Here is a 23,253-nt window from a genome sequence, read left to right as displayed (position 1 = left end):
TATACTTTACGTCTATATAATCTGTGGTTGCGATCGGAATCAATGACAGACAGCATTCGATGGTCCATGTCCTGTTGGAGGCGTGACGCTGAACGGTCTTGTGGTGAGTGTTTTATACTGTTCCTGTGATTAGTTTGCTGAGTGATGAACAGTCGTGTATATTAGTATTCAGGTGAACGTGATCGTATTGTGAGATGGATGGGAACCGGTTTTACTGGTCCCCTGACAATCTCTATATCTGCCTGCAGTTAATAAGTATCATATTTTGTTTTGCTTCAACAATTTAGTATGCTAAACAATGATTCTAAAACAATAAATAAAAAATAAATATAATTTTCATAAAAAGCCATTCGTCATTAATTAATTTTTACATTATTGATTGGGTTAGTAATTTCTATAGTGAAAAATACTGTGAAATTACAAATGTCATGGGAATTTTAAGCCTACAACTGAAGTCTATGAAAGGGCAGTCACTAAAGCAATTTTTTTAACCATGGCACTAAAAGTTTTCAACTAAATATTATTTCAAACATATAACCTTTCAATGAAGCAACCACTTAGATAGTGTTATGTTGCTTCTTGTTTGGGATTTGTATTTTCAATATAATGAGGCTCCCAAGTTTAAGAATAGCCCACAACTAGTTATTTTTTAATTATTTATTTTTTTAAAACTCTCCCTATCCTAACAGCATTAACTTACAATGATAGTACGTCTTCCTTCAGGTAGACTGAATGTGTTTCCTGCCTTGCTAAATGTTGGGCTCTCTTGATCAATGAGTTTGTAATGCGCTCAAACTGTGCTGTTGTAAAATCCAAAAAAACTTGCTCGATGGTGAAGGCTGTGCGCAAGTTAGCGAGAGTCACGCTCTGCTGTGCCAACCGGAAGCCAGCTAGCTGACCGAGGATTCCGCTTTGCGTCTTAAAGCCATGCCTCAAAAGCCTACGTTTACAAATCATAAACAATGAACTTTCCCGCAAAAATAATGATTAATTATCACAATTGATAATTTGTGTCTTATTATGGTCTTGTAAAATAATAATATGCGGCTGCCGATGGAAAGAAAATAATGAATACAAAAGAGTATGGCTTGATGTCGGAGTGAAGGCATGTTTCGAACCCAGTAAACATTGACAACAACACACCCATTCCTCGCTAGCCAAAAAACAGACCGTGCTGTGAGGGGGTTAGGGGTATTTTGGGTGTAGTTCTGTTATAGCTTGTGGGGGTTAGAGATAAAGGTAGTGAATGTTCTTGCTCTTTCATATGGGACAGTGTCTTATGAGGGTTTTCAAACTTTTCAGAGCAGGTTTAGATAGGACAAAGTGCCTCATCACGTTTGCTTTTGGACAACTTTGCAAGAAAGGGTTTTGATCCACTTCAAATGTGTGACAACTGTACTAGAGCAATATAGTTTATTAGTTAGTATAAACTTAATTTCAGTAGGAAGTTGCCTTAACTAAAAAAAGATGAAAAAAAGAAGTTGCAAAATGTTTGCATTAATGTTAATTTGTTGCGTCCTATGCAATATTTTTTTAGATCTGTGAATATATGAACATTCTCTTATGAATGTAGCCTATTCATCTACCAATATATTGAACCATCTCTTTTATGTTAGGTCTAAATTCCCAAACAGGAGTCCAGACCATCAGTAAAGTATCCGTCTATGAACATTTTTGTATAGGCTCGTTTTAGCATTTGGGAAATACACATGCATTACAGATTGTGACAAAACACATTTTGGAGTTTTTTGGAGACAATTATATTATATTGTGACTCCTGTAGCTCAAGTGGTAGAGCATTGCGTTTACGAGACACAAACGCCAAGGGCTGGGGGTTCCCGATTCCCCGGGAAGGAACACATGATAGGTAACAAAATGGATAGCAATGAATGCACTGTAAGTCGCTTTGGATAAAAGCTGTCTGCTAAAAGCTAAATTTAATTTGAATTTTTAATTTAAATTTAATATATATATATATATATATATATATATATATAGTACTATATATATCTATATATATTGTGTTTGTTTGTTATTTGTGTATTTAAAATGCACAACCCAGAAGCACGACATATCTGTAAATAAAATATCAATTTCATTTCAATTTTCGTTTTTTTTGTCTTTCAGAGGAAAAAGCCAGTGTTAAGGCATCTCTCCATTACAGACCGTTCTGAAGCACGCAATTTATGGCAAAATGTGTATAAATGCTTTAAAAACTTTAACAGAGATGTCTAGAAGGGGTAATTAATACAACCCAGATTCCAAAAAAGGGAAAGTTGGACACTGTACAATTGTGAATAAAAACCGAAATGCAATGAATGTGGAGGTTTCAAATTTCAATATTTTTTCAGAATACAACATAGATGACATATCAAATGTTTTAAACTGAGAAAATGTGATCATTTTAAGGGAAAATAAGTTTGCTTTTAAAATTTCATGGCATGCAACACATCTCAAAAAAGTTTGGGGACAAGGCCATGTTTACCACGTGTGGCATCCCCTCTTCATTTATAAACAGTCTGCAAACGTCTGGGGACTGAGGGAGACAAGTTGCTCATGTTTAGGAATAGGAATGTTGTCCCATTCTCGTCTAATACAGGCTTCTAGTTGCTCAACTGTCTTTAGGTCTTTCTTTGTCGCATCTTCCTCTTTATGATGCGCCAAATGCGTTTTCTATATGGTGAAAGATCTGGACTGCAGGCTGGCCATTTCAGTACCCGGATCCTTTCTTCTACGCAGCCATGAGGTGTAATTGATGCAGTATGTGGTCTGGCATTGTCATGTTGGAAAATGCAAGGTCTTCCCTGAAAGAGACGAGTGTCTGGATGGGAGCATATGTGTTGTTCTAGAACTTGGATATACCGTTCAGCATTGATGGTGCCTTTCCAGATTCCAGAGTGTAAGCTGCCCATGCCACATGCACTCATGCAACCCCATACCATCAGAGATGCAGGCTTCTGAACTGAGCGCTGATGACAACTTGGGTTGTCCTTGTCCTCTTTAGTCCGGATGACATGGCGTCCCAGTTTTCCAAAAAGAACTTCAAATTTTGATGCGTCTGACCACAGAACAGTTTTCCACTTTGCCACAGTCCATTTTAATGAGCATTGGCCCAGAGAAAACGCCTGCGCTTCTGGATCATGTTTAGATATGGCTTCTTGTTTGACCTATAGAGTTTTAGCTGGCAAACGGCGAATGGCGCGGTGTATTGTGTTCACCGACAATGTTTTCTGGAAGTATTCCTGAGCCCATGTTGTCATTTTCCATTACAGTAGCATTCCTGTATGTGATGCAGTGCCATCTAAGCGCCCGAGATCACGGGCATCCAGTATGGTTTTCCGGCCTTGACCCCTACGCACAGAGATTGTTCCAGATTCTCTGAATCTTTGGATGATATTATGCACTGTAGATGATGATAACTTCAAAACTCTTTGCAATTTTTCTCTGAGAAACTCCTTTTGATATTGCTCCACTATTTTTTCGCCGCAGCATTGGGGGAATTGGTGATCCTCTGCTCATCTTGACTTTGATGAGAGACACTGCCACTCTGAGAGGCTCTTTTTATACCCAATCATGTTGCTAATTGACCTAATAAGTTGCAGATTGGTCCTCCAGCTGTTCCTTATATGTACATTTAACTTATTATTGCTACCTGTCCCAACTTTTTTGGAATGTGTAGCTCTCATGAAATCCAAAATGAAGCCAATACTTGGCATGGGGGGGGGGGGGGGGGGGGGGGGGCACAATTTCAAAATCTCACTTTTAACATTTTATATGTTATCTATATGTTATTGTGAATAAAATATAAGTTTATGAGATTTGTAAATTATTCCATTCCTTTTTTACTCACAATTTGTACAGTGTCCCAACTTTTTTGGAATCGGTTTGTAGGTCTGCCCCCACGTAAGGTTTTTCTAGTTACTAGTCGTTCATTTGTCATTATTCAACTAATCGCAGGTTTATATTAAATTTACATCCATAATCCACAATGAGCCTTAATATATTCCGCGCTCAAGCATTAAGTTTGCCCCAAAGCACAGGCAGAAGTAGCTTAATAATTGTGAAAAACAAAAAGAATTTGTTCATTAATAAACAAATGTTTTCTTGTCAGCTGCAAGATGAAATTCACAGTGCTGACTCTCTCCACATGGACGTGCCTTTAAAGAGAAATGCAGCCTTAACAGATTACATTATGCTTTAATTTTGAATTGGTTTAAAAGTAGACATTTCAAGCTTTCTGTAGATATATTTCTCATGTTGTGAGACACACACCTCGCTGTCATGCATCATTATCAGGAAAAAATTCAAGTGATCGAGAGGGCACCTCGCTGTCATGCATGCGCAGTAATATTTTCACACACAAACACTTGAGTATGAATAATAATTCACATTTTGCATATGCATTACAAAGTAAATAATTTTACATGCAATTATCCAACATAAAAACCAAACAAGATTTGTAATGAAGATAAAATATGTAGACAAATAAGAATAAGAATGTTAGAATTAGAATTAGAATTAATTAATTATTAATTAATAATTATTAAATTTAGAATTAATAATTAGAATTATTGCTGCGTGTGCACTCAGCATCAAGCGCGACGCGCAAATCATGCACTCTGATATTTTACACATCTGCATTTAAATGTGGCTGCAGTTTATTTATTTATTTTATTTTTTACTTCACTTAAATTATATGAAAGCAAGTAAAGAAGGCTCCCTTTAAAATCACTAAAGTTGTCAATTAATGAAGCTGTTATTTACATTGTGTGCATTTTGTTGATTAAAATGAGAGAACTTAAGTTTAAACATGAGGAACTTTTATTAATCAGTCCATTGTTTTAGAGTTTCAATGATTTAGCTAAATCGGTGCAGGTTAAATTTATAAATTTCTTGTTTTAATTAGGCCTAAATAATGGAGCGAAATTATACAGTGCCTCACATTTACTAAAATAAAGAAAATAATTTATAAAACATGCAACAATTTCTTAATCAGTGTACAGACAGATATCTATTTCCCAAGAAGTTATCTGTCAAAATAAAGGACATGTAACAAATATCAAAGTAGTGCATGACAAAAATGCATGCTGTTTTATTGAAGGAATTTTAAAATATAAATTAAAATATAGGCCTAATATGTGAGAATATTAACATTTTGCATATAAATCCATGGAGTTTAGCTCACTAAAATAGACCACTTTTAATGCTTCGATGCAAAGTAAACCACAATTTCTTCATTTATATAATATGAATTATGTGTTATATTATTCTAATACTGCACAATACTGCACACCTATTAAATGTGTCAAATCTAAAATATGGTGTAATACTGTGCAGTTTAGAGAAAATATAAGCACAGGCTCATAGGTTTGACATTTATCCTGCTAATTCGTTCTAAGAAACGCACATAACTTCATAAGTACTAAACTTTCATTTTCCCCGACTGCAGCCCGTCAAATGTAACACATCGGTGAGGCAAAGCTGATGTCTATTTGCGAAAATGTGCTTTGATACGCTTGTTTGATAACTTGTGGTTAAACTGCCACTCAGCGGTCAAAAGCTGCGGTAGAACCATCATTTTGGTTGGCAACCATGTCTGCATTTGTGATCAGAGAAACGACAAAAAAGCGCTACTCTACACTGCTCAAAACTCCTGTTTGAATCATCAGTGGCAAATTCTTTAAATATTAAAATGTACTTACAGACTGTGAGTCAGAAGCACCAAACTTGCAAAGTTGGAACCTCCCCACTTTATAGAAACAGACACCGGGAATGTAGGCTACTCTCACAGGAAACAGTCCTCCGCAAAATGCGCTGCACACATCTGAATATTTGGGTCGAACTGTTCCGGGACAGTGTTGTAAATACAACTTAACCACTGATTTCTAGTTGTGTCTTCTTTTGGAAGGCCAGACAAAGTAGTTTCGCTTTCACAATGAAACACACAGCGTCTCCACAACATGGCGGCCGTGGCAAGAGTGAGAATAAAAGTTACGCTTTCTTTCTTTGCATTTGGGTGGCATTATGCAAATCTTCCCACATCGTGACGTAAACATGGGGGAGTGTTACAATGAGCCGTTTTAGGTAGAAGTGGTTGACTCAACTTTTTTTTAAAGAATATCTTTTTGGACTTTAGTCTTTGCAACTTTACAGATCTTCTTTATGCACCAAGAGCTTGTAACACTCCAAAGAGAAAGGAAAAATTGAAAATCGCATCATATGACACCTTTAAGAATTATTCTATATTCAATTCCTTTGTATTTTTCTTGGTCAGACTTTCCATATGTAAACTCACTGGTCAGTCCAGTGAAAGTTTGTCTTCAGCTTTACAATCCTCAAACTCCGTCCTGAGAAGCTGGACCTGAGTAACAATGACCTGCAGGATTCAGGAGTGAACTTCTTTCTGATGGACTGAAAGAGCTGTAAGCTGGAGATTCTGAGGTTGAATTTTTCAAGTACTTTCAATTTTTTATTTCATTTTGTTTTGTTTTCCATTAAGTTAATTAATAAAAATCACAGTGTTAAGAATTATTCTATATCCAATTCCTTTGTATTTTTCTTGTTCAGACCTTCCATAAGTAAACTCACTGGTCAGTCCAGTGAAACTTTTGTCTTCAGCTGTACAGTCCCCTCAAACTCTGCCCTGGGAGAGCTGGACCTTAGTAACAATGACCTCCAGGATTCAGGAGTGAAGCGCTGCTTTCTGGTGGACTGAAGAGCTGTAAGCTGGAAATACTGAGGTTGGAGTTTCAAATCCTTTGTTTTTGTTTTATTTTATTTTATTTTGCAATAATTACTGAAAATCATGCTGGTAAGAATAATTTAGCATCAAATTACTTTGTGTTTTCTTGTTCAGATTTTCCATATGTAATCTCACTGCTCATTCTTGTGGGAGTTTGTCATCAGTTTTACAATCCTCAAACTCTGTCCTGAGAGAGCTGGATCTGAGTAACAATGACCTGGAGGATACAGGAGTGAAGCTTCTTTTCTGATGGACTGAAGAGTCCAAACTGTCAGCTGGAGATACTGAGGTAAATGGTTTTCTCTAAAACAGTTCAGAAAATGCTATCATAATAAATTATTGTAATAAAGTACTGTTTTGTCAACAAATGTGACATCTGCTCTCAATGGAATACCAGAACAAGACACACACACAAAAAAAACAACAACTGTGTGCAGGACACCTTTAAAATTTTTCATGAATTATAACAATGCATGTGGTGAGAATAACACATATACTCGTATGATTATTAACCCTCTGGAGTCGATTAACGCGTATACGCGTTTTTTGGGGTATTTCCTCCTGATAAACCCCGAAAAGAACTTAAATTACACTTTCAGTTTTGATTCGTACAGAAAGAGCAATACATCAATCGAATCTGTAAATGGTCTACTTTTTTGTATACAGACATAATAACAAAACTTTGTGCACTTATAAAATAAAGATAACAAACAAGGAGTGCTGTCTGCAGCCTTTGTCTGCGCTGATCTTCAGTTACAAATGCGTCATTAAAAGAACTGTAACTCAGTGAATACTCAACGAAGAGACATGAGAGAGATATCTATAGAAAGCCTGACATGTCTACTTTTAAACTAAAAACAAGTGCTGCCGAAAACAAATATTCTGTGATAAAGTAATCCATATGAAAAACCAACGCAATGTCCGTTTTTCACGTCTCCCTTCATTATCTTCTAATGCGACCACGCCCCCACGCTGAACGCGCTTTTGAGATGATAATGTTTCACTGAAGCGCGCGGCTTGAATACGCCCACACAACAGAAGACAACGCAGCGAGATTGTTCTTCAAGTTTTTTTATTTTACTGTTTGCTTCGCGATGAGAGGAATAATACCTAATTCACCCCAAAAAGATGTGATTTGGTTGACGATTTGAGATTTGGATTTCCTCAGAAAAAAAGAATGAAGCACTTTATCCAGCAGAGATCATAAACATGAGTAAGTCTCTTATTTATTTATATACTTGTACTAATTTTCACATAACGTGTAAACATTTTACTAGTTAGACTTTTTCCAAAGACTTTTTCCAAACTATAATTCCTGATTAAATGTATAATCAAGTGAAATATTATGAAGTTTCAATAACAATATACACTACTATACCATTCAAAAGCTTGATGTAAATAATATAAATGTAACAATAAATGTAACTGTAACAAATGTAATAAACAATGCTGTTCTTTCAATTTATCCCCCCTAAAAAACCTGAAAAAAATATTCTAAGCTCTTTTCAACATTAATAATAATAATAATAATGATAATGATAATAATAACAATAAATGTTTTTTTTTTGTAGAAAATAAGATTGTTAAAAGGATTTCTGAAGGATTGTGTGACTGGGAGTAATGATGCAAAAAAATTCAGCTTGAAAGTCAGCTTTGATTGTTCCTAATAAACTGTTTAACTGCACTCACAAGTGAATATTCAATTATGTTGTGGGATAATTAAATATATTCTAAATAAACTACAAACATAAAATTATATACATTTATTTTGTCCTCACATTCTTTCTTGTAACTCATCCCTCTCAGTGACACAGCTGACTGAATGGCTCATTATGCAGCTCATTATGCAGGCCTTTGTCTTCTCAGGTGTGAATTCATGATAGTTGACGCCTACTCGCATATGAGTTTTACCAACAAAAAGTGTCTTAGAAAATTTAAATCAATATATTGTTTTCTGTAAGTGAGTAAACAGATGATTTTCACATCATTTAGAAAAAAAAATTCTAGGCTAACAAGCTCCAGTTCTCAAAAGTCCCCGGGAACAAAATGTTCTGTATGTGTTTTTATTGCCTTATTCAAGTGATTTAACATTTTTAGTTTTTCAATAAACACGCATAACATTTTTTTTTCTCAAAAACACAATCATGTACATACATGCTGCTCACATATTATTATAGCCCAGTTTGTGCTGATTACAGTGAGATTAGACTTTAGCCATTTATATATTAATAAGAAACTGAAAAAAAGCACAAATGTCAGGGCATGACAAAACTTCTCCAGCCCCCAAAAATACCCTTAGACTCCAGAGGGTTAAATTGCAAAAGGTTTGTGATGTAATTATGAAATATACAGTCTGATGCACTGCACGTTTGAGAGTAAAGTGTAACCACTGTATTCATTAACACTCATGAAAAAAAAAACCCACATCACAGAGCGACCTCCATGCTGCTCCACAAAAAATCAAGTCAAAATCATGTGCAGCAGAGGAACATGAACAATATCCGAAATGAGCAGGTTGTATATACCACTATCATAAACTATGAGATAAGCACACAAATGACATCAAATCATAATCAATAAGTTACTAATCAATGCTACATTTTAATGTTTTAATGACAGCAAGGATGGCTTGATTGTGATAATTACATTTTAAACTGTTTTCTAGAAAAAAATTCATTATATTGATCAGTTATGCACACTTCACTTACACACACTTCTGGATTCATTCAGTGGTCAAACGATACATTGGCCAGTTTAAACCTATGTGGTCTGATTTGGGTTTTAGGCACTGGAGAAGCCCTGGCATTTATGTTTTTTTTTTCAGTTTCTTATAAACATACTAAACAGACTAAACAGAGGGGTACAGGATGCAACTGTAACAGTACTCAACCTCATTCTTAATCACCATGAGGGCAATAGAAATCATGCCAGACTACTGTTTTGTGGATTTCTCGTCAGCCTTTAACACCATTCAGCCCCACCTGTTGGTTGAGAAGCACTTACATCGGTTCAAACTGGAGGCCAACCTTGTGGGCTGGGGCTGATATTAGATTTCCTCACAAATAGATCCCAGCGAGTGAGAGTAAATCGCCATCTCTCGGACTGGGCCCTTACATCAACTGGCTCACCACAGGGGTGTGTTGTTTCCCCCCTTTTATATATTCTGTACACTAATGACTGTCGCTCTGTGATTAAAGACTGATACTTTGTGAAGTTTGCTGATGATACGGTTATTGTCAGCTTATTGAACAATGAGGAAACTTCACACGGTTTGGTCATTGATCACTTTGTTACATGGTGTCAGGATGCCTTTCTTGAACTGAATGTCTCTAAGACCAAGGACGTGTATTGATTTTAGGCACAATGTCACTAACACTGAAAAAAACACTAGTATAAATGGTCAGGAAATAGAGTTTGTTACAGAGTATAAGTATCTAGGATCCATTATTGATGATAAGTTGGGTTTTGACTAAAATACCACTTTGCTTTGCAAGAAAGGCCAGCAGCACCTGTATTGCCTGAGGAAGCTGGCAAAGTGTAATGTGGATAAGACCCTGTTGACCCTTTTTTATTGGTCTTTTGTTGAGTCGGTTGTTACCTTCTCCTTAATCTGCTGGTATGGGTCCATCACTGTAAAACAAAAAAACTCCCTTTCGAGGTTAAGTTGAGCAGCATCATCACAGGTTCTATGCAGAAAGGTCTGGAGAAACAGGCTGAATTTCAGATGTTGCCATCGGGATTACGCTTTAAACTCCCAAAATTCAGAACCAACAGATATAAACATTCTTTTGTGCCTGCAGCCATTCTGCTTCTTAATTCTATAAAGAACCACAGATAACTTAGTGATTTACTATTTATTGATTGTTTATTGTTTTGTATTATTTTAACCATGCCTGCATGGTAGGCAATTTTTGTATTGGTATTGTGTGTGTGATTGTGTGTGATTTGTTATACTATCTGTTGCACAACTAATTGCCCCATTGGGGACAAATAAAGAATTTGAACTTGAACATATTAACTCTTTCCCCATCAGCATTTTTTTTAAAGTCGCCAGCCACCACTTGCATTTTGGGTCATTTTCACAAAAGTTTAATGGCCCCCAGAATAATTTGAATCTGAAACATGCAATGTGCCAAAGAACAGAACCTATGCTTTTAAAACAAACATAAAGAGTTTTATTCTAGTTTCATGAAATCTTTTTTAATCAACACTTGCATGTTTTAACGTTTTCATGAAAAAAAGCAACCCTTTGAGGAAAAAGGTGAGAAAAACACATTTTTTGTAAAAGACTACATCTGTGCATGTTACAAGGATCGTTAGTCCACCAATAGATAGCAGACTAAACAAGGATTATTTTAAAATCAAACATGGTACCAATAGGCCTACATTATCTAATAATTCTATCATAAGGCATGCATAAAACAGTATACAATACAAATGAAAATATACCTGAACAAAAACAGTAATAATACACACAACATTCTGGGTATAAGCATGTTCATTCATAGAATGGTTTGTCTATGAATTAATGTGAAGGAGTCCTTTTCTATGGGTCTTATGTGTCTGTTTCAAAATAAATTAAGTGTGAGAGTAAATTCCTTTGGGTCGTAAAACTAATTGCATGTTTTTATAGTCTTTCTGCAGCTACTAAGATAATATGTGATTGCAAAACTGATCAAATTAGAAATTTGCTTTATTGTAATTACCCCCAATCTGTAAAGGCACTTCACTTTGAATAGATAGACACAAATCTTCTATACAGAAAGCATGAATGAGTCCAAGCAGACCTTATGACCTTGCGTGTCTAGTAGTGTGCGCCAAAAATCCTCAATTTAAAAAAGGTTTGAAATATGTTTTGGTTCTATATCTAATGCATGCCATTACAAGTAATAAACATTGTGGCCAAATTTCATATTTTAAATTGTATATTTACTGGTTTAACCATACCTGAGAAATGGAAATTATGTGCAATTATGCAGCTTAGCATTTGCAATTCAATATTTATGGGTTTTAACAAAACTTTTAGCATTATTTTGCTCTAGAAACATTACCAAACCTACAATACACACACAATGTGAACACACACACGTGAATCAGTGGGCAGCCATTTTTCCTGCGGCGCACAGGGAGCAATTAGGGGTTTGGTGCCTTGCTCAAGGGGACCTCAGTCATGGGTATTGAGCTTCATCTATGCCTACATCATGCGTAAAAAAATCTTTTTTTTAAATGACAGTAAGATAAATTAAGAATGGTAGTTCAGGTTTTGACCCCTGGTGGCTAGTGACTATATATAAATACTTTGTTCCTGTTCTACTGGAGTATAAATTTTTGTTGAAAGGAAAGTATCCTTTGTTACTTTTGTGACTAAAACTACAGAAAATAACAGCTACCACTCAAATGATTCTGTGTTAGTGATGTTTGACTGCCAAACTAGTGTGATGTGAACTGTTACTGTGTGTTTGTAGGCTGTCTGGCTGTATGGTGACAGAGGAAGGCTGTGGTTGTTTGTCTTCAGCTCTGAGTTCAAACCCCTCACACCTGAGAGAGCTGGATCTGAGCTACAATCACCCAGGAGATTCAGGAGTCCAGCTGCTCTCTGAAAAACTGGAGGATCCAAACTGCTCACTGGACAAACTCAAGTATGTTGAGCAGCAAGAGTTTTTATGTTTTATTATTTTATCTCCTCATATATATATATATATATATATATATATATATTATATATATATATATATATATATATATATATATATATATATATACAGTAGGTGGCCAACCAAATGAGCCAGTGCACCGCCGCCGCGTCTGCAAGGTGTATTTGCAGCTTTTGACCGCTGAGTGGCGCTTTAACCACACAAGTTATCAAACAAGCGCATCAAAGCACATTTTTGCAAATATCCATCAGCTTTGCCTCGCTGGTGTGTTACATTTGATGTCTGCAGTCGGGGAAAATGAAAGAAAAACACTGTAGTTAAAATATTTAAAATTCATAGATGAAAGTTTAGTACTTTAAAACGAATTCAAGCAGGATAAAAGTCAAGCCTATGAGCCTGTGCATATATTTTCTCTTATCTTCACAGTATTACACCAATATTTTCGATTTTAACATTTAATAGGTGTGCAGTATTATTTATACAATATAAATTATGTGTTATATTATCCTAAAGAAATGGTGGTTTACTTTGCATTGGAGCATTGAAAGTGGTAGCCTATTTTAGTGAGCTAGGCTACAAGGATTAATATGCAAAATGTCAATATTCTCACATATTAGGCCTATATGTCACAAATACATGTTTAATTTATATTTTAAAATTTGTCACGCACATACTTTGTTATTCGTTACCTGTCCTTTATTTTGACAGATAACTTCTTGGGGAAAAAGATATTTGTCTGTACACTGATTAAGAAATTGTGCATGTTTTATAAATTATTTCCTTTATTTTACTAATACATGAGGCACTGTATAATTTTCACTCCCATTATTTAGGCCTAACTAAAACAAGAAACTAATAAATTAAACCTGCACAATTTAGCTAAATCCTTGAAAGAATGGACTGATTAATAAAACGTCCTCACGTTTAAACTCAAGTTCTCTCATTATAATCAACAAAATGCACACAGTGTAAAAAAGAGCTTCATTAATTGACCACTTCAGTGATTTTAAAGGGAGCCTTCTTTACTTGCTTTCATACAGTTTTAAATGCAGCCGCATTTAAATGCAGGAGTGTATCATATTCCTTAAAATATCAGAGTGCAAGATTTGCGCGGCGCGCATGATGCTGAGTGTGACGCGCAGCATTTATTCTTATTTGTCTACATATTTTATCTTCATTACAAATCTTGTTTGGTATTATTTTGGATAATTGCATGTAAAAAAAAATATTTACTTTGTAATGCACATGCAAAATGTGAAACTTCAATCTTATTTGCAGTCTATGGCATTTTATAATTATTTGTACAATAATATTTAACTTAACCTGCTTTATATTTTTTATTATTTAATGCAAAAAAGAGATTTATTAAAAACAAGTTTATAAGAGTCATGCATCCGTTTAACCCTCTGGAGTCAATCCCCGCGTGTACACGTTATGAGGCATCTTCTCCTGATAACCCCGAAAAGAACTTAAATTACACTTTCAGTTTTTGATGCATTTATTATTTATAAAATAAAGAAAACAAACAAGGTGCGCTGTCTGCAGCCTTGGTCTGCGGTGATCTTCATTTATAAATGCGTCATTAAAATGAACTGTAACTCAGTGAATACTCACACGAAGAGAGACATGAGAGATATATCTATAGAAAGCTTGACATGTCTATTTTTAAACTAAGCAAGTGCTACCAAAAACAAATATTCTGTGATAAAGTAATCCATATGAAAACAACGTGATGTCCGTCTTTCACGTCTCCCTTCATTATATCTAATGCGCCCATGCCCCCACGCTGAACGCGCTATTGAGATTATAATGTTCCACGTGAAGCGCGGCATGTATACGCCCACACAACAGAAAAGGTTTTTTTTACTTTTATTTTACTGTTTGCTTCGAGCTGAGAGGAATAAGACGACATAATCCACCCCAAGAAGATGTGCTGAGGATTACCTCAGGTTTTGAGTTTTGGGATTTCCTCAGAAAAAAGAATGAAGCGCTTAATCCAGCAGAGATCATAAAACATGAGTAAGTCTTTTTTTTTATTTTTATATACTTGTATTAGGTTTGTTGTGTTTTCATATCCCGAGGGAAATCCACTAAATGTCTAATGCACATTACTTACTCTCATTAAAACAGTTACAAATAATCTGTTCTTTACCACTGAGATCACGGATCTGTGACGAGAAAGACATGGAATCCTCCCTGGCACCTGCAAAACCTGCTCAGCTGAGTTTCGGTCTGCTTGAAGCTCGTAGGAGTGTTCAATTCAGAATAATATGTTACTCATTTTGCAACACCACTTGTCATGGCTTCGCTTTATTAATAGAAAATAACTCATAAGTAATCAAAAATGAAAATAACAGCGAATAAGTCTTCACTGTCGAAGTGCGCCCCGCACTCAGATCTTCTCTCCCTTTTATAGCCTTGCATATCATTTGCATTTCTTCCCCTATTTGGTAATCATGTGTATTCATACACAAAACAGAGTACCATGACCTTTATCATATCTAATATAGAGTGTCAAAAGTTCAAATGGAAGAATGCAGGGGTGGTCAGCAACACACACTAAATGCTAACATAAAAATATCTATAACACCTCTTATGCATAGGTACAGGATCTTGCTCTGTTCAACCACAGAAATCACACCTGCATGCATAGCAAAATTAACACCGCTCAGTTGCGGTTTCATCTCCCAACTATGTTGGAAAACGCAACCGCATCCTTTTACACCCTTTAAACAAACAAAGCATATAGCAACTTTAAACCACAAAGATTAATACCTTTAAAGATTAAAAATAAAAAGAAAAGAAAACATGATCATGCTTTCCATCCGAAACTCTTACATCTTTAAAATCGGAGCTTTAAGTTTTAAAGACTCTAAACCATTTGTTAATGCTTGCAGCTCAAGATGGATCTTATTATACTCAGCCATCTCTCTTATCAATTTCATTATTTTCTTATTCAAAGTTTCCTGCTTACACATCAGCTTTATCACAGTTTTCAGCTTGAAATTTATGTCCTGCTGGTATTCCAGGTTTCTTCGTTGCTCAGCGACGCTTCTCCATTTTCGCTTGCTTTTTGACTTTTCAGCTTTCTTCCACTTGCAGTCCTTTAATGATGAGATCACCAAAGTCAACATTCACATTTGCTTTTTACAGTCTCTGTTCCCTAAAGTAAATGGGTCCGGCGGGGGATTGGTCAGAAAGACCTCACACCTATATTATCCCCAAATACACATCAGGTTTCACATAACTTGTACACATTTTACTAGTTAGACTTTCTCAAAACTATAATTCCTGACTAAATGTATAATCAAGTGAAACATTATTTAGTTTCATTTACATCATATAAATGTTCTACTGTACTACTAGTATCAGTGACCATCACTGATTATAAATAAACTTAACAAATTTAATAAATGTGATTATCATTTAGTTTATTTAAGAGCTCATAAACAATATTACACTTTGGAAATGTTAGTTATGTGATGTTCATTTATATACGTCAACATGACACAATACCAGTCAATACCAGTTTGCTAAAGCAGTAGTAATATTGATCAATATATTTTTTACTATTTAAAATAACTGTTTTTTCTATTTGAATAGACTATTTTACAATTTAATTTATTTCCTGTGATCAAAGCTAAATTTTCAGCATCCAGTCTTACTCCAAGTTTAACAATATACACTAGTTCCATTCAAAAAGCTTGGGAGTCCAGTATATATAGAAATTAAAACTTTTATTTAGCACACGTGATGATAAATAAAAACAATTAATATTATAAATGTTATAAACGATGCTGTTCTTTCAATTTATTAAAAAAAACCTGAAAAAAAATATACTCAGATCTTTTCAACATTAATAATAATAATAATAATAATAATAATAATAATAATAATAATAATAATAAAACTACTTTTGTTATTGAGTAGAAAATCAGAATATTAGAAGGATTTCTGAAGGATCGTGTGACTGGAGTAATGATGCTAAAATTTCCCGCTTTGAAAGTCAGCTTTGATTGTTCCTAATAAACTGTTTAAAACTGCACTCACAAGTGAATCTCAAGTTATTTTTGTGGGATAATTAATTCTATTCTAACTCTTCCTTCTCAGTCACAAACCTGACTGAAAGGCTCATTATGCATCTCATTATGCGGGGCTTTGTCTTCTCAGGTGTGAATCACACAAATATTCATGATAGTTGACGCCTACTCACATTTGCCCTTTACAAACAAAAAGTGTCTCAGAAAATTTAAATCAATCTATTGTTTTTCTGTAAGCGATTAAACAAGATGATTTTCACATCATTTCGAAGCAAAAATTCTAGGCTACAAGCTCCTGGTTTGGCAGTCTTGTGAAACAAATGTTGTTTATGTGTTTTATGACCTTATTTCAGTGACTTCAAAAGTGTAGTTTTTCACTAACCACGCATAAACGTTTTCTCAAAAACACAATCATGTACATACATGCTATTTACATATTTTTGTAGCCCAGTTTGTACTGAATACAGTGTTTTCAGACTTTAGCCATGTATATGTTTAGAAGCAACTGAAAAAAAGCACAAAAGTCAGGGCATGTCAAAACTACTCCAGGCCCCCCAAAAACCCCCCTAGACCTCAGAGGGTTAATCAAGAACAGTAGACTTATAATGATTTGGAGCGACATCAGCCATTAGATCATTTTAAAACGTCAAATAGCCTTCAATTTACAGGTTATAACTGCATCTGTCTCAGGTTGTAGACTTATGAAGAATATTATTTATTGCGGATCCCGTACTGTAACCGAAAAGAAATGTGCTCTATTTATTATTCATATTCAATTGTTGTGTGTGAAAATTATTAATACGCATGCATGACAGGTAGGCCCCCTCGCGATCACTTGAATTTTTTTCTGATTATGAAATAACTTAAAATTAGAGTGCCTCACATACATGAGAACTTATATCTACAGAAAGCTGGAAAATGTCTACTTTTAAATGAACCAATTCAAACGAAATGCAAATACTCCCTGATGATGCACAATCCTGTGGAGATGAGAGTCAGCGCTGTGAATTTCATCTTGCAGCCGACAAGAACACATTTGTTTATTAATAAATAATTAAAATGTCTCCTTTTTTCCACAATTGTTAGGCTACCTTCTGCCTGTGCTTTGTGGCAGACTTAATGCATGTGCTTTGAGCGGCGGAATATATTAAGGCTCATTATTGGGTCAGTTATAGATGTTATTTTAATATAAAGTGGGATTAGTTGAATTAATGACTTAAATGTGTGACTAGGCTACTAGTAACTAGAAACATCGTACATGGGGGGCAGACCTATTAAATACCCTCTAGACAACTCTGTTAAAGTTAAACAAGTACATTTAAGAACAAATGTTTTTGTTTCTTTGGCAGGATGCCAAGTCTCTTTCGTTTCGCCAGTTTTCTTTGTCTCTGCTCTCAGAGTCGCCTCATCTGTCCTGAGGAACAAAAAAACATATTTATATTGCAATGTATGTAATACTCTGTATGCAGTTTGCAAAAATGACAAAAGCCAAACCAAACGAAACTGTTGTCCGACGGTTGATGGCATTTAAACAACTCGTCCATCAAATCAAAAGTTTGAAAACTAAACTCATAATAGAAACTGTTCCCATATAAATACCAACATCAAACACCCATAACACATATCCTTTCACAACTTTCAACCCCCACAAGCAGATATACCAGAAGTACCCAACAAAAAAAAAAACCAACAACCAAACACACAAACAAACACTCCAGACGTAACTGAAACTTTGAAGTACCCCCAAAAAAAAAAAAAAAACCTCCCACGGAACTTTTTGTCTGTTTTATTGGAAGCCGAGGACAGTGTGTATGTCATGTTACGGGTTGAAATGTGCTGTCCGCACTCACAGCAGCCCAACTCTTTTTATTCATTATTTTCTCTCACCCCTTATTATTTTATTTTTCCCAACTACAGACCCATTATAATAACAAATTCTCAATTGATAATTAATCTTCTGTTTGCGAAAATCCCTTGTTATTTGTGAATGTAGGAAGTTTGAGGAAGGCTCTTAAGACCAAGCAGAATCCTCTGCCATCTGCTCCCGATTCACAGCGAGTGGGACTCAACGCTGACCTGACCCAGGTTCACCTCCCGCAAGTTTTGATTTTACAAAATCAGTTGGGGCGAATGCAACTTATTGATCAGGAGCCCAACATTTAGCAAGGCAGGAAAACATTCAGATCTGACCTGAAGGAAGACGTATTTCATTGTAAGTCAATGCTGTGTAAATAGAGAGTAAAAAAAAAAAAAAAAAACTAGTGTAGGTTATTCTTAAACTTAGACCTCAGTATGTTGAAGTACAAATCCAAACAAAATTGCCATGCCATTTGTAATTTCACAGTATTTCCACCTCCTAAATTACTACCCTTGTAAAGTCCACAGTTCATAATTGGTCAAATTTACTCAGGCCATGTCCACTTTTTGTATGCCATTAATTTGTTTTTTTGTTTTTTAGTTTAATAATTGCAGGATAAGGCCGTACTTGTTGTACATTTACAAATATTTGGCCCCTTATTCTGTCCCTTATTTTCTTTCTTAAAGAAGAAACACTTATTTTCTACACGAATAAACACTATTTGTCTTAAAGAATTAAAAAGAGAAAGAATCACAATTAGCCATTATTTTCAAATCACATCATAAGTTAATTGGCAACCCTAATGATGATGTAACTATGTTCTTGACTCACCCTGGGACAGTGGCACCTGTCCTCAAAAAAAAAAAACAAAATCCTCAGTTGTAGGAGCTATGCGACGGCGAATAATAGATTTTTAGAAAAAAAGTGGGTGCTTGGTTTCGCGAAAATGGAAAACGAATACAGCTCGTTATCACACTGTTAAAAAATGACTAATGATGAAAAGTCCATGATAACATATTTTTAAGTTAGGCTACTTTAATTCATAAACATAATTTAAGCAAATTTAAAGCTTTTTTTTTATACTAGATTGCACTTTGAATCTCAATACTGTTAATCTGACGTTAAAACTTATAAAGGAGGTTATAAGTTGAAATGGGTGAAAATTGTCACACGTGCATGTTAAATAGCTTAAATTAATTTTTGATTGCGTGTTACCATGAACTAACAATATAATTTGATTGTTTTTAAAATTAACACAATTCACGTGTAAATGGGACAGCAACCTTTATAATCAAAATTTTTAAATCATCCATCAGCTGAGCAAACGTGGGAGGCAGGGTCGGCACCAGAGTCCACCCGTAAATGTGCATGCCAGACTTTTAGGGGGGGAAGGTTTTTTTTTGTTTCTTAAGTATTTCAGATGCAAGGGGAAAAAAACTGGATAAAAAACAGACACAAAACTTGTAGTAGTTTAGCACAGGCTAGATTAGGCACCAGACTCGTTGCTATATCCGTATATGTAAATTTGTTACCCCACAGTAAACACATTTTAAACTGATTAAGCCCTATTTTCATTTGCTGCATGTTTTTTAAAAGTGTTGGAGAGGAAAAAACTATATGTAGGCCATGTATAATTGCATTTTATTACATTCAGAAATAAGAACGGCAGGCTTAATAATTGTTTTGCAATGTAGGCTACCAATAAGGATAGTTTTAGTTCCCCTCACTTTACAACAAATCATTTGAAATGTAACTATCAGAACAGAACAAAGAATTAAAAAAATATATACTTCTAATGGATAAATATAATTGCAGTATATATTAATAATATAAGCTAGCTATGAAATTACAAATTAAAAAATAACAATACTTTAAAAGAATGACACATAAGTTACGTTAAGGCGTACCTTCTTTCATTCGGGACAAGTTCAAACATTGCCATTAGTCGTGATGTTGCCCCCAGTTGAAGCGTACGAATTATTCATTATGTAATAGGCTTTGTAGTTTTCACAGTACACGTTTCAGATTGATACAAAAAAAAAAAAAAATCATATTAGCAAAAAAATATGCCAAAGTGGACCGCTGCTCACCCGAGTGGCACGGTGAAACGGCAACTGCGCTTGTTTCCAATGAATATATATGCACGCGGAGGCACCAGCTTGATCAAACAGCTGAAACAGATAATACACTATTTTTGGTCACACAGTAAAGGCATAATGCAGCGTTTCTCAGTGTGTGTGTGTATATATATACAGTATATATAGGCCTATATATATGTAATGACTGTTAATAATAACAATAGCATGCATAAGTCTTTGTGTAAAGGTCTTTCTTTTAATTTTTGATCGTAGACTGTAACAAGACCATCACATCTTAAAATAGACTCACTGTAAATTTTCTAATGGTTTTTTAAAGATGTTACAATGTTATTTTGTAATGTTATTGTTGTTTTGCTTCATCCTTTCATCTCCGTTTACAAACCAGTTTGCAATCCGTCTTTAGCCACCTAGTTTCCTTGAATGATTTACCTTGACTGACTTGCAGTTAGCCTTGTGACCAATGCCACCCATTCTAGTTGTCCACTACTAATGTGTGTTTATATATATATATATATATATATATATATATATATATATATATAACACCAACCTCCTAGTTTCATACAAGGTAAGAACAATCAAAATCATAACAGGTTTAAATTGCAAATTTTAACACCTTATAACAAAACACACACTTAAAATGTGATAAAGTAAGTGTTGGAGTCACTATATATTTTTGTTGTTGTTATTTTTTTAATTTGTTTCTTTTGATTTTTTGGACTAGGGACTACAATTATACTCTCACTGGATTCATACACCTTGCACTGGCATGCTTCCACAGGTCAATATCTTTTATTTTATTTAAATTTAACCTGTAATGTTTCCTAGTCAGTCCAAATTGGGCTGGCCTATTTGTCTTAGTTTGTAGATGGAGATGGGTCTGCAAGGATCTACTAGTCAGCCCACAATGTCAAAATTTAAAGTTTTACTATCTTTGTGTGAAGATTTGGCAATTCCCCACAATGTACAGTGCCGTGAAAAGGTTTTTGCCTTTCCTGTTTTTTTTTCATTTTTTTTTGCATATTTGTTGCACTTAAAAAATTCAGATCATCAAACTAATTTTAATATTACTACAAGATGTAATGCAAGTAAATACAAAATGCGGTTTTCAATGATAATTTCATTTATTAAGGGGAAAAAGCTGTCCAAACCTACCTGGCCCCTCGTGAAAAAAATAATTGCCGTTCCTGTTAAATGTTGAAAGAACTGATTAACCACGTGTGCGAAAGCTGAGTTAAATTTCACTAGCCAAACCCAGGCCTGATTACTGCCAGACCTGTTGAATCAAAAATAGAAACCTGTCTGATAAAAGTGAAGCATGTTTTAAGGAAGCAACACATCATGCTGCGATCTAAAGAAGTCCGCGAACAGATGAGAAACAAAATAGTTGGCATGTATCCAGTCTGAAAAGGTTATAAAAAGCCATTTCTAATGCTGGCGTTCCAGTCAACCCGTAACCCGTGTTTTCCAACCTTCTGCAGTGCACTGGAGCGGCAGTCAAGCTCCGTGACTTCCACCCGTGAACTCATACTAGATCAATGTACTCCGGGTTTGAGCTCTGGCGTCCATAGCCCAGCCCGAGGCAACAGCCTACGGATAATGTGCCTATGGATGCAGTGTTTATGCAAGTGGTACACGTTGAAAAATAGATTTTAGGACAATATAACATTGCAATTAAATTAATAAAATTTCTTACACTCAGGAAGTTTGGCGTGACTTGCCTGGAACGCTACAAAGCCGTGAGTCGTGGTTTGAAGTCATGATTTACAGGCTCAAAAACCTGCCTGGAACTAATAATAAGGCTTTTGGACTCCAGCGAACCACGGTCAGAGCCGTGTATCCACAAATGGAGAAAAAAAGAACTACACGCCTCACTTGCCTCAACTAAGCTCAGTGCCAAATTTACTCCAAGAGCGCAACAACGACTCATCCAGGAGGTCATAAAAGAGCCCAGAACAACATCTAAAGAACTACAGGCCTCACTTGCCTCAACTAAGCTCAGTGTTCACGATTCAACACTAAGAAAGAGACTGGGCAAAAACTGCATCCATGGGAGAGTTCCAAGGCAAAATCCATTGCTGACCAAAAAGAACACAAAGGCTTATCTCACATTTGCCAAAAAATATCTTGATTATCCCCAAGACTTTTGGGCAAATATTCTGTGGACTGATGCAACAAAAGTTGAACTTTTTGAAGGTGTGTGTCCCATTACATCTGGTGTAAAACCAACACAGCATTTCATAAAAAGAACATCATACCAACAGTAAACACGGTGGTGGTAGTGTGACCGTCTGGGGCTGCTTTGCAGCTTCAGGACCTGGACGACTCACCATAATTGATGGAAGCATGAATTCTGCACTCTATCAGAAAATCCTGAAGGAGAATGTCCGGCCGTCAGTTTGTGACCTCAAGCACACTTGGGCAGCAGGACAATGATCCCAANATATATAACACCAACCTCCCTACAGTTTCCATACAAGGTAAGAACAATCAAAATCATAACAGGTTTAAATTGCAAATTTTAACACCTTGTAAACAAGGAAACACACACTTAAAATGTGATAAAGTAAGTGTTGGAGTCACTATATATTTTTGTTGTTGTTATTTTTTAATTTGTTTCTTTTGATTTTTTTGGACTGAGGACTACAATTATACTCTCACTGGATTATACACCTTGCACTGGCATGCTTCCACAGGTCAAGCTATCTTTTATTTTATTTATTTAACCTGTAATGTTTCCTAGTCAGTCCAAGTGGGCCTATTTTGTCTGGTTTGTAGATGGAGATGGGTCTGCAAGGATCTACTAAATCACAGCCCCACAATGTCAAAATTTAAAGTTTTACTATCTTTGTGTGAAGAT

General features: G+C 35.3%; 1 long non-coding RNA gene and 1 pseudogene across 1 annotated transcript in view; one reads left to right on the top strand and one right to left on the bottom strand.

Annotated features, from left to right (window-relative positions):
* Nucleotides 1–23,253, bottom strand: part of LOC109073071 — a 325,399-nt pseudogene that overhangs the window by 42,784 nt on the left and 259,362 nt on the right.
* Nucleotides 6,631–23,253, top strand: part of LOC122134344 — a 21,893-nt gene continuing 5,270 nt past the window's right edge. Inside the window, exons 1-3 of the long non-coding RNA XR_006157246.1 lie at nt 6,631–6,740; nt 6,857–7,031; nt 12,208–12,381. This is a non-coding gene — a long non-coding RNA (uncharacterized LOC122134344). The remainder of the gene's footprint in view (nt 6,741–6,856; nt 7,032–12,207; nt 12,382–23,253) is intronic.

The sequence above is a fragment of the Cyprinus carpio genome, chromosome A4 (assembly GCF_018340385.1).
Source record: "Cyprinus carpio isolate SPL01 chromosome A4, ASM1834038v1, whole genome shotgun sequence".
NCBI classification, from domain to species: Eukaryota; Metazoa; Chordata; class Actinopteri; order Cypriniformes; family Cyprinidae; genus Cyprinus; species Cyprinus carpio.
This window is presented reverse-complemented; position numbering and strand designations above follow the sequence as displayed.